We start from the raw sequence: 11,725 nt of genomic DNA on the forward strand, positions 1-11,725 counted from the left end.
TTTACACGAGGAGGAACTTGTGTAAAGCTCTTATAAAGAACTGAGTTCTATTCAAAAGCTTAATGAGAAGGCCCCAAAAGAAGCCAACCCCTCCCTCTCAGTAGCCCCAACCTCATTAATATTCTTAATCATCCAAGAGGGGGCAATGATTGCCATGAGGTTGTCACAGATCAATTAAATCTTAAGAGCTTCAGAGGTGACATTCAGATTAGTAGAAAGGTGAAAGGAAATCAATTTTTACTTTTCAGCCTGCAGGTGCCCACAGACTTCCTGGTGTGAATGGTGAACTCTCCTTTCAAATACAAAGGCAAAGATGGCTTCTCCTTTCAGTACCAGTGGCTGATTGCTGAGGTGATGTACTGAAGAAAGGGAACCCCAGGGGTCTTGCCTTGCCATTAGGGGCACTGACACAAAAAAGACCTCTTTATTCCAGGAGTTAGAAAAAGTCGAGGATGGAATTCCTCTTTTACCAATCCTTGAAGTAAAATAATCTTGAGAATTTGGGCTTCAAACAGGGATAAGAGCCCCAGCCTTCATTATTCAGTCAACACGTGATGGGAAGAAATGCTTTCTGAGGAAAAGTGTCACTTCAAAGGAGGAAAGGGAAGGCAAAGTGAGTCAAGGTGGGGCAAAGGGAATCCACCATTTAATTAGCAATCATCCCTAATCTGTCAGATTCAGCTAGTGTAATTCCTGAACGGTTGAGTCAAAGCAAAAGAGCAGGTAATTAGACAACACGCTCTAGAGCATTAAGACGCTGCACTTTTCCAGGGTTTGCACTGTGAGCAAGCTGGATATATACGCTATGCTTTTAATATATTCTACTTTCTAATTAGCAATCAAGGCTGATTTGTCAATCATTCCACCTACAATGCATAAAGCACTGGAACATAGTGGGGGAAAAGCAAGTTCAGAAAATCAATTATGCTTATATTTACATTCCCTTAAGGCTAAGGCGTTGCAAAAACTGCCGAAATATTATCTTTCTCTGTAAAAGGAGCAGAAAGGAAGAGTGAGATTGCAATTCAATATAATGAATACGTCTCTGGCTGTTTGGGGAGAGGTACAATAGCTGAATATTTATGAGATTGGTGATGGGAAATTCATTTCATGTGATCAGCAGCTGTGAAAACAGTACCGTTTTTAAAGAGCATAGGAACGATACGTGCTCAAGAAATATAGAATCATCTTTTACATGTAAGGAATTATGAGGAACTATTTCAAAAGTCAGCTTTTTATTAGACATTGGTTGGCAGAATGGAGAGTCCTCATCAGTCTCAAATAGCTACATGAATGTACCATGATGTAACAGGGGCTTAACAGCTGCTGTTGCTGAGTGAACTGACTCTTTACTTGGGCCCATGAATTAACTAAAGATAGAAAACAGATCATTGCAATCCCCCTTTTCCATAGAAATGGAAGGAATAAATTGACTGTGGGGAAAATGTAACTAGGACTATAAAAGAGAAAAGTGTTGGTTGTAGCCAACTTGCCTGCTGGCCAGTTTACTCTGTTCATTAAACTGACATTCTTTTCCTCTCTGCCTACATGCTGGAGAGTCCAAAGTTAACTCTCTTTACTCTTCAGCTAAACCAGGTAATCTTCTACCTCTTAACTCCCTCTGACCAGCAGAAAGTAAGCCTGTCAGCCAAGATATATAGCATCAGAGATATGGTGCCAAACACCTGGAGAACCAAGGCCAGCAGCCCCTCTGGACATGTGTTTCTCTGCGTGGTCAAGATGAGCCCCTGAACACCTCTTTCAAAAGCAGATACTTTCTCTCAGAAGGGAGATAACAGTGCTTTGGGAACTCTTGCTATCTTCCTCTTCATCTGACAAATAATAAACCTATTTCCTTCTCCTCAAAAACACTGCTCTCATTATTTGTGAATTGGCATTGAAGCCAGGAGACCAGCTTTCCAGTAAGACAGAGGTGGTATATAACTTCCTTCTACCCTTATCAAATGGCTTGTCTAAACTTATTCAGTGTCTCTACTTTCTCAAGCCTTCCATTTACACCATTCCACCCAACCAGCCCTGCCAAGGCTACCAGTGAACTTGTAATTTCCAAATCAGTTAATTCTTTCCAACACTCATCTTTACAGACCACCCTGTGGTTACTGACACTAGTAACTTCTCTCCTTTTCTTGAACTCTTCTTCTGAATCTCTGGTAATGTCTGTCTTTTTTCTAGGTTTTTCTTTACCCACATGTGTCTTAAATACTGTTGCTCCCCACTTCAGTCTGCACATTTTCTTTGAGTAATCACTGCTTCTATCCTTATGGTTTAACTGCCACTGACAGGATAAAAACTAAATCTCTACCTCTGTTCTAATTTGATACCTGAACCTCAGTCAGGCTCAATATCTAACTTCAGGTCGACATTTCCACCTAGAAGTTCAGCACTTTGTATTCAGTGTGTCCAAAGTTGAAGTGACTGCTGCTCCCTGACGTCCAACCTAATCTTCTTGCTTCCCCTGTTAACTGGTGTTGTTTGAGGTAGGCAGTCTCTGAGACATTCTCCAAGGAATCTCCCTTTCTGGTGTTAAGTGCTTATAAATCAAACCCTTTGAGTGTAGCCTGGACTAGTGACTTACTTCTAAATGTTCAAGATTAGTGTACAAAAAAGGACACTGCCTCTTTTTTGTTTTTTTTTTCATTTTTCTTTTAGTATTCATATGTGCATACAAGGCTTGGTTCATTTCTCCCCCCTGCCCCCACCCCCTCCCTTACCACCCACTCCACCCCCTCCCGCTCCCCCGCTCAATACCCAGCAGAAACTATTTTGCCCTTATCTCTAATTTTGTTGTAGAGAGAGTATAAGCAATAATAGGAAGGAACAAGGGGTTTTGCTGGTTGAGATAAGGATAGCTATACAGGGCATTGACTCACATTGATTTCTGTGCGTGGGTGTTTCCTTCTAGGTTAATTCTTTTTGATCTAACCTTTTCTCTAGTTCCTGGTCCCCTTTTCCTATTGGCCTCAGTTGCTTTAAGGTATCTGCTTTAGTTTCTCTGCATTAAGGGCAACAAATGCTAGCTAGTTTTTTAGGTGTCTTACCTATCCTCACCCCTCCCTTGTGTGCTCTTGCTTTTATCATGTGCTCATAGTCCAATCCCCTTGTTGTGTTTGCCCTTGATCTAATGTCCACATATGAGGGAGAACATACGATTTTTGGTCTTTTGGGCCAGGCTAACCTCACTCAGAATGATGTTCTCCAATTCCATCCATTTACCAGCGAATGATAACATTTCGTTCTTCTTCATGGCTGCATAAAATTCCATTGTGTATAGATGCCACATTTTCTTAATCCATTCGTCAGTGGTGGGGCATCTTGGCTGTTTGCATAACTTGGCTATTGTGAATAGTGCCGCAATAAACATGGATGTGCAGGTGCCTCTGGAGCAACAGTATTTTGGGTATATCCCCAAGAGTGGTATTGCTGGATCAAATGGTAGATCGATGTCCAGCTTTTTAAGTAGCCTCCAAATTTTTTTCCAGAGTGGTTGTACTAGTCTACATTCCCACCAACAGTGTAAGAGGGTTCCTTTTTCCCCGCATCCTCGCCAACACCTGTTGTTGGTGGTGTTGCTGATCATGGCTATTCTAACAGGGGTGAGATGGAATCTTAGTGTGGTTTTAATTTGCATTTCCTTTATTGCTAGAGATGGTGAGCATTTTTTCATGTGTTTTCTGGCCATTTGAATTTCTTCTTTTGAGAAAGTTCTGTTTAGTTCACATGCCCATTTCTTTATTGGTTCATTAGTTTTGGGAGAATTTAGTTTTTTAAGTTCCCTGTATATTCTGGTTATCAGTCCTTTGTCTGATGTATAATTGGCAAATATTTTCTCCCACTCTGTGGGTGTTCTCTTCAGTTTAGAGACCACTTCTTTTGATGAACAGAAGCTTTTTAGTTTTATGAGGTCCCATTTATCTATGCTATCTCTTAGTTGCTGTGCTGCTGGGGTTTCATTGAGAAAGTTCTTACCTATACCTACTAACTCCAGAGTATTTCCTACTCTTTCTTGTATCAACTTAAGAGTTTGGGGTCTGATATTAAGATTCTTGATCCATTTTGAGTTAATCTTGGTATAGGGTGATATACATGGATCTAGTTTCAGTTTTTTGCAGACTGCTAACCAGTTTTCCCAGCAGTTTTTGTTGAAGAGGCTGCTATTTCTCCATCGTATATTTTTAGCTCCTTTGTCAAAGATAAGTTGCTCATAGTTGTGTGGCTTCATATCTGGATCCTCTATTCTGTTCCACTGGTCTTCATGTCTGTTTTTGTGCCAGTACCATGCTGTTTTTATTGTTATTGCTTTGTAATATAGTTTGAAGTCAGGTATTGTGATACCTCCAGCATTGTTCTTTTGACTGAGTATTGCCTTGGCTATTCGTGGCCTCTTGTGTTTCCATATAAATTTAACAGTAGATTTTTCAATCTCTTTAATGAATGTCATTGGATTGCTCCCTCTTCCTCTTTCCCTTTCTCACTCTGGGAGAAGCTGGAGACCACGTTGTAAACTGCTCAGTGAAGAGGCTCACATGACAAAGGACGGACATCCCCAGGCCAATAGCCATGTGCCTGAGCTCATGATTAGATTTTCCCTGAGTTGAGCCTTGACAAGTCTCAAGGTTATACTCTCTCAGAGTTTGATATAGTTTATGTACCATATGAACTTTGTCTAATAGATTAAATAATACATTATTTTGAAAACATACATATGGTGAAAACTTAAAGAAAAGAGGAAGGGTTTGCGGTGCAGCACAGTGGTAGAGCACTTAGCTAACATGCATGAGACTCTGGGTTCAATCCTCAGTAAAACTAAGTACTTTTGTAAACAGAGAAAGAAAAGAGGAAAACACATAACAATAGTGAAAGCAGTGATAACCTTTGTGAGGAGGTATGGGAGATAAAATCAAAGAAGGGATCACAGAGAATTCTGAGGTGTTGATACTATTTAAGCTTGATAGTGAAAAGTTAATGCTGGTTTTAGACTTTAAATTTTAGCTATATTTTATTAGTTAAGCTTCTCCAGAGAAACAATACAAGATATATTTATATATCAATATATGTATATATATACATATATATTTATATATTTATATTTCAGTATATTATAGATATTTTATAATATACTGAGAGATTATCTATAATATAGAAAGATTTATCTTTTATACATAGAATACATATATGCACAAAGAGATTTATTAGCTAGATTATAACTAGATAATAGATGAGAGAGGGATGAAAAGCAATCGTAAGGAATTGGCTCATGCAATCATGAATTCTGAGAAGTCTCATGAACTGCTGTCTGCAAGCTGGAGACCCAAAAGAGTCAATGGTATAGTTCAGTTTAAGCCCAAAATCCTTAGAACCAAAGTGGCCAATGTTGTAAGTCTCAGTCCAAGAACAGAAGATAAATGTCTCAGCCTAACCAGTCACACAGAGAGGAAATCCAACCTCCAGTCCTCAATGGGTTGATGCCCACCCACACTGGCAAAGGCAATATGTTTTACTCAGTCTACCAGTTCAAATGCTAACCTTTTCTGAAATTCCCTTACATACACACCCAGAAATAATGTTTAGTCAAGTTTCTGGGCATCCTGTGGCCCAGTCAAGTTAACATGTAAAGTTAAACCATGACATTTATATATTTTTGTGCATATGTACATAGACAGACAGATAGATTTATACATTTCAAAATTAAAGTAAATATATACCATGTGATCCAGCAATCCTTATTCTGGATATAGATCCAAAAGCTTTGAAAGTAGGGTCTTGCAAAGATGTTTGCACATCCATGCTCATAGCAGCGCTAGGCATTGTAACCAAGAGATAGAAGAAACCTCAGTGTCCATAGTGGATGAATGATAACATGTGCTATGTACACACAATTGGATATTATTCCCTCTTTAAAAGAGAGGAAATTTTTTTAGTGTTGTGCTGAGTGAGGGTCCACTGTAGCATTTACAAAGGTTCTTACAATGTATCAGATAAATCATACTTGAATTCACCCCATCCATTGCTCTCCTTCATCCCCCTTCCTCCGATTCCTGGAACAGTTTCAACAGGTATCATTTTTGCATTTACATACATGTGTACACATTATTTGCACAATATTCATCCTCCTACTCCTTAACCCCCACCTCTCCCCTTCCACCAGTTCCAGACTCTTCCCTCCCCCAGAACTAGTTCCACCCTCCATTCTCCAATATTGTAGATGAAAAAACATAAAAGAGAACATGACAGTTTTGCTAGTTTGAGATAAAGATAGCTACACAGGGAGTTTCCTTGTGTTGTTTCCATGCATATGTGTATTACAGCTCCAATTGGACTCTACCAGTCCTCTTCACTCCTCCCTAGTCCCCTTCTCATGGTTTAATATTTCTATGTTCATTCCTGTACCCTGAGCACATCAACCACATTCAAGTTTTTGGTTTCCTTCCCTTGTCTTCCCTCCTGTGCACAGCTTCCCCTTAATGTGACCTGTGTCCCATAGTATTGCTGCATTTGTCTTAGGTCTATAATCTGCATATGATGGAGAATGTGTGGCTTTGGCCTTCTGAGTCTGACTAACTTCACTTAAGATGATGTTCTCCAGTTCCATCCATTTACCTGCGAATGACAACATTTCATTCTTCTTTGTGACTGAGTAAAATTCCATTGTGTATAAATACCACATTTTCTTAATCCATTCGTCAGTAGTGGGGCATCTTGGCTGTTTCCATAGCTTGGCTATTGTGAGTAGTGCTGCAATAAACATGGGTGTGCAGGTGCCTTTGTAGTAACCTGAGTCACATTCCTTCAGCTATATCTCCAGAAGTGCTATTGCTGGATCATCTGGCAGATCTATGTTTAGTTTTTTAAGAAGCTTCCATATTGTTTTCCATAGGAATTGTACTAACTTACATTTCCACCAGCAGTGTATGAGGGTTCCTTTTTCCCCTGCATCCTCGCCAGCATTTGTTGGTGGTGGTGTTCTTGATGATGGCTATTCTAACAGGGGTGAGGTGAAATCTTAGTGTGGTTTTGATTTGCATTTCCTTTATGGCCAGGGATGGTGAGCATTTTTTCATGTGTTTTTTTGGCCATTTGGACTTCTTCCTTTGAAAAAGGTCTGTTTCATTCAGTTGCCCACTTCTTCATTGGTTCATTAATTTTGGGCGAGTTTAGTTTTTTGAGCTCCCTGTATATTCTGGTTATCAGTCCTTTGTCTGATGTGTAACTGGCAAATATTTTCTCCTACTCTGTGGGTGGCCTCTTCAATTTAGAGACCATTTCTTTTTTTTTTTTTTTTTCATTTTTCTTTTAGTATTCATATGTGCATACAAGGCTTGGTTCATTTCTCCCCCCTGCCCCCACCCCCTCCCTTACCACCCACTCCGCCCCCTCCCTCTCTCTCCCACACCCTCAATACCCAGCAGAAACTATTTTGCCCTTATTTCTAATTTTGTTGTAGAGAGAGTATAAGCAATAATAGGAAGGAACAAGGGTTTTTGCTGGTTGAGATAAGGATAGCTTTACAGGGCATTGACTCACATTGATTTCCTGTGCGTGGGTGTTACCTTCTAGGTTAATTCTTTTTGATCTAACCTTTTCTCTAGTACCTGTTCCCCTTTTCCTATTGGCCTCAGTTGCTTTAAGGTATCTGCTTTAGTTTCTCTGCGTTAAGGGCAACAAATGCTAGCTAGTTTTTTAGGTGTCTTACCTATCCTCACCCCTCCCTTGTGTGCTCTCACTTTTATCATGTGTAGAGACCATTTCTTTTGTTGTGCAGACACTTTTTAATTTCATGTAGTCCCATTTGTCCATCCTTTCTCTTAGTTGCTGAGGAAGTCCTTGCCTATACCTATAGTTTCCAGTGTACTCTCTGTTCTTTCCTGTACTAACTTCAAGGTTTCAGGTCTGATAGCAAGGTCCTTAATCCACTTTGAGGTGATGCTTGTACAGGATGACAAACATGGATCTAGTTTCAGTTTTCTGCAGGCAGATACCCAATTTTCCTAGCAATACTTGTTGAAGAAGCTGTCTTTTCTCCATCATATGTTTTTGACACTTTTGTCAAAAATTAATTGAGTGTAGCTGCATGGATTCATATCCGGGTCCTCTATTCTGTTCCACTGGTCTTTACGTCTGTTTTTGTGCCAGTACCATACTGTTTTTATTGCTATAGCTCTGTAATATAGTTTGAAGTTGGGTATTGTGATACCTCCAGCATCACTCTTTTTGCTAGTATTGCTTTGGCTATTCATAGTCTTTTGTGTTTCCAAATGAACTTTAGGGTTGATTTTTCAATCAAAGAGAGGAAATTTTATCACGTGTTAAAACATGGGTATATCCTGAGGATAATATGCTAAGTGAAATAAGTCAGTCACAAAAGACAAATACTATATTAGTTCACTTATATGAGTTATCTAAAATAGCTAAATTCATAGATAATAAAAGTAGAATGGTGGTTACCAGGGGGTGGAGGAAGGAGGCAAAGGCGGAAGCTGTTCTTGAGTGGATGTAGGATTTCGTTTCTATTACACTGAAAAACTCTGGAACTCTGTTTCACAATAATGTAAATACACTCGATACTCCAGAAGTGAGTGCATTCATATACCACATAGGATGTTTCAGTTCATGCTGGACAACTTACAAGATGGTGGTCCTGCAAAAACATAGTGAAACTGAAAAATTCCTGTCATCTGGTGATGGCATAGCTGTCCCAAGGTCATAACTGTGTATTAAACCCACATTTGTGGTGACGTTGACTGGTATGAGCGCCCTTACAGCACTGCCTGTGTTACAAAGGATAATGCACCCAAGTGTGCACAGCATTTGCACTTAATAATGACAACTAATGACAATGGTCCTAGATGTACTGGCTATAAGACAGTGTTATCGTTATTTTAGAGTGCGATCCTTCTACTTAAAGAAAAGTTTACTGCAAAACAGAATGCTGTGTTACCTTGGGAGCAGGCTCACGCAGCTCTCGTTCACTGCATCTCTTGGTGGCGTATCCCTCCATACGTCAGGGCTGTAGCTGTAGCTCAGTGCTAGAGAGCTTGCCTGACATATACAAGGCCCTGGATTCCACCCCCAGCACTGAAAATGTAAGTAAAATAAAAATATACTCTTTTGCTGACACACAGTTGATTCTTTGTATGATTCAAGAATAAACAAGGTAGTTCAAAGATTGACCTGAGCTATAGGGCAAACCCACTCTATGACTTGGCACAATGATAAAGGCATCCCATTGTTCAGCAATGCATGACTGTTCTTAAGCATGGTAAATTTTACACCACGATAAAAAACTTTTTAAGTACATAGTTAATGCGTTGTTCATTTCAAAATAATAAAATTAAATATATATCTTCATATACTCTCTTTTCTGAGATTAGATTAAAATGTTAATCAACAGTGTTTTAACCTTTCATTGTGAAATAATTTTAGACTTACAAAAAAAAGTTGAAAAATAGTTCAACATCAGTATGGTGGTACATGCCTGTAATCCCAGCACTTAGGAGGCTGAGGCAGGAGGATCTTGAGTTCAAGGCCAGCTTAGACTATATAATAAGACTCTGTCTCAAAAAACAAAGTTCAGAGTTCTTATACCCTTTACTCAGATTCCTATAACGTTAGTGGATAATATCTTAGTCTAATTAGCAAAACCAAGACGTTAACGCTGTAACAGTGCTGTTAGCTAAACCACAAACCGTATTTGAATTCTGCCATTTTTCTCCCCAGATTCTTTTTCTGCTCCAGGACCTAATTGGGGTCCTGTGTTGCTTCCTTGCTGTTCTCCAGTTAATCTACCACAGTTCCTCATTTTTCCTTGTATTTCATGTCCTTGTCAGTTATTTTAAAGAATTTCTTCAATGTGGATTTGTCTCATTTTTTTCCTTGATAGTGACATAAGCCTTTTGGGGAAGAATACTATGTGAGCACTGTTTGCCTTTCTCGAACATGTCTGAGAGTATATGAAGTCATGGCTTCTCAATGATAACGTTAACATTGATCACTAGCTAAGGCAGTCTCTGCAAGGTTTTCCTCTCTAAAGCTACTATTATTCCCTCTTTAATTAATGGAGATAATTTGAGACTTACACTAATATACTCAAACTTTTGCTCAATGATATCAGCCTCCTGGGGATTACAGGCATTTGCCACCAGGCCCAGGTAATCATGGGATTTCTGAGCCAAAAAACTGCACCTGTAGTTTTTCAGTACTGACACCTTGCATTCTAGAGAGTGGTACCCAGGTGCATTCTCACCAGCAACTTAGGAGGACAGGTTTGTCCTCATAGCATCATTAACAGAATGTCTAGACATGCTTCCTAATTTTCTCAGTCTGACAGTGAGAAATTGTACCTAGTATTGTTTTAATGTGCTTTTGTCTAATTATAAATGAATTTGAACATTTTTCCTATGTTTGACATATTTATACAATTTTATGCCTGTTCATAGCTTTTCAACTATTTTCACATTAAGTCTTGGTCTTTATCTCTCAATTTCTACAAATTCTGTAAATATGGTTTTGTCTATCTAATATGTAGGTTACAAATATATTTTTCTTAATTTGTCAGTTGTCTTTTGGTGTGGGTTATAGTGTGTTTTGTCATGAAAGGTTTTTTTTTTTTAAATTTTATGTAATTAGATTTCTCATTCTTTACTCTTTTTGATCCTGGATTTTCAGTCATAGTAAAAGAGACTTTCCCTAAAAGGTGAAAGAATTTACCCATTTTTACCATACCTCCACGCTTTTGTTTTCCACATTTAAATCTCTAAGCCTTTGGAATTTATTCTTTTGTATTCTTGTGCATGACATGGATCTAATTTTATGTTCTTCTAAATGGCCACCCCAATCACATTTGTTAAAAATGTCCAGCTTTACCTCAGTGATCAGAGATGCCACCTGATAAACTAAGTTTTAAATCTACAACAATGACAAGATTGTGAGAAGCAGACCAAAAAAGTTTCAAAACATAAGTTTATTGCAATAATAGAGGAGTACTGACAGATGAAGCTGAACAAAGGAAACCATGCCCCAGAACACATGCAGAGGGTAGATCTTTCACAATGCCTGGGGGAGGATGTTTTTGATGGTGTGGTGCTAGGGATCAAACCCAGGGCTATCTGCACAGTAGGCAAGTGCTCTACCACTGAGCCACGTCCCCAGTCCAAAATGATTTTTTAAAAGCCAATTCATCAAGAACACATAGCAATTTTAAATGTGCATCAACCTTTCTCATCAGGTTTTCTGATCTAACAAAAAAGCTATGACTCTCATTTAACACAAGGGTTGTGTTGGAAAATAGTTTCTTTATTTGTTCTTTTGGAATTGTTTTTCATTTCAACCCACAGAGCCAGAGGCATAATTTAGAGCTTCCAGCCATATGTACAGTAACATCCTGACATCACTGACATAGTTTGGGACCTTAGAAAACAGCTGGATATTGTATTAATTCAATTCTTCCAGCTGTGAGTTTTTATCTTTTGCTTTTGGCTTTTAAAATTTTTACCAATTCATTTCCATCTTCTTGGAAATTTTCCAGATTGTGAAAACACCAACTTGCTCTAAAGAGAATGGTTCTGAGATAGAACTTTTTTTATCCTGAAAGACCATGAAAAGCCAAGCCAAGCAGCTCCTAGCTATATTACATAAGCCATTTGATTCCGAGTCAGTCCTGAGCACTTCTCTGCCTGCAACAGCATTGAGAAATCATTCAATTTCATAA

This window comes from Castor canadensis, chromosome 5 (genome assembly GCF_047511655.1).
Source record: "Castor canadensis chromosome 5, mCasCan1.hap1v2, whole genome shotgun sequence".
Lineage (NCBI taxonomy): Eukaryota > Metazoa > Chordata > Mammalia > Rodentia > Castoridae > Castor > Castor canadensis.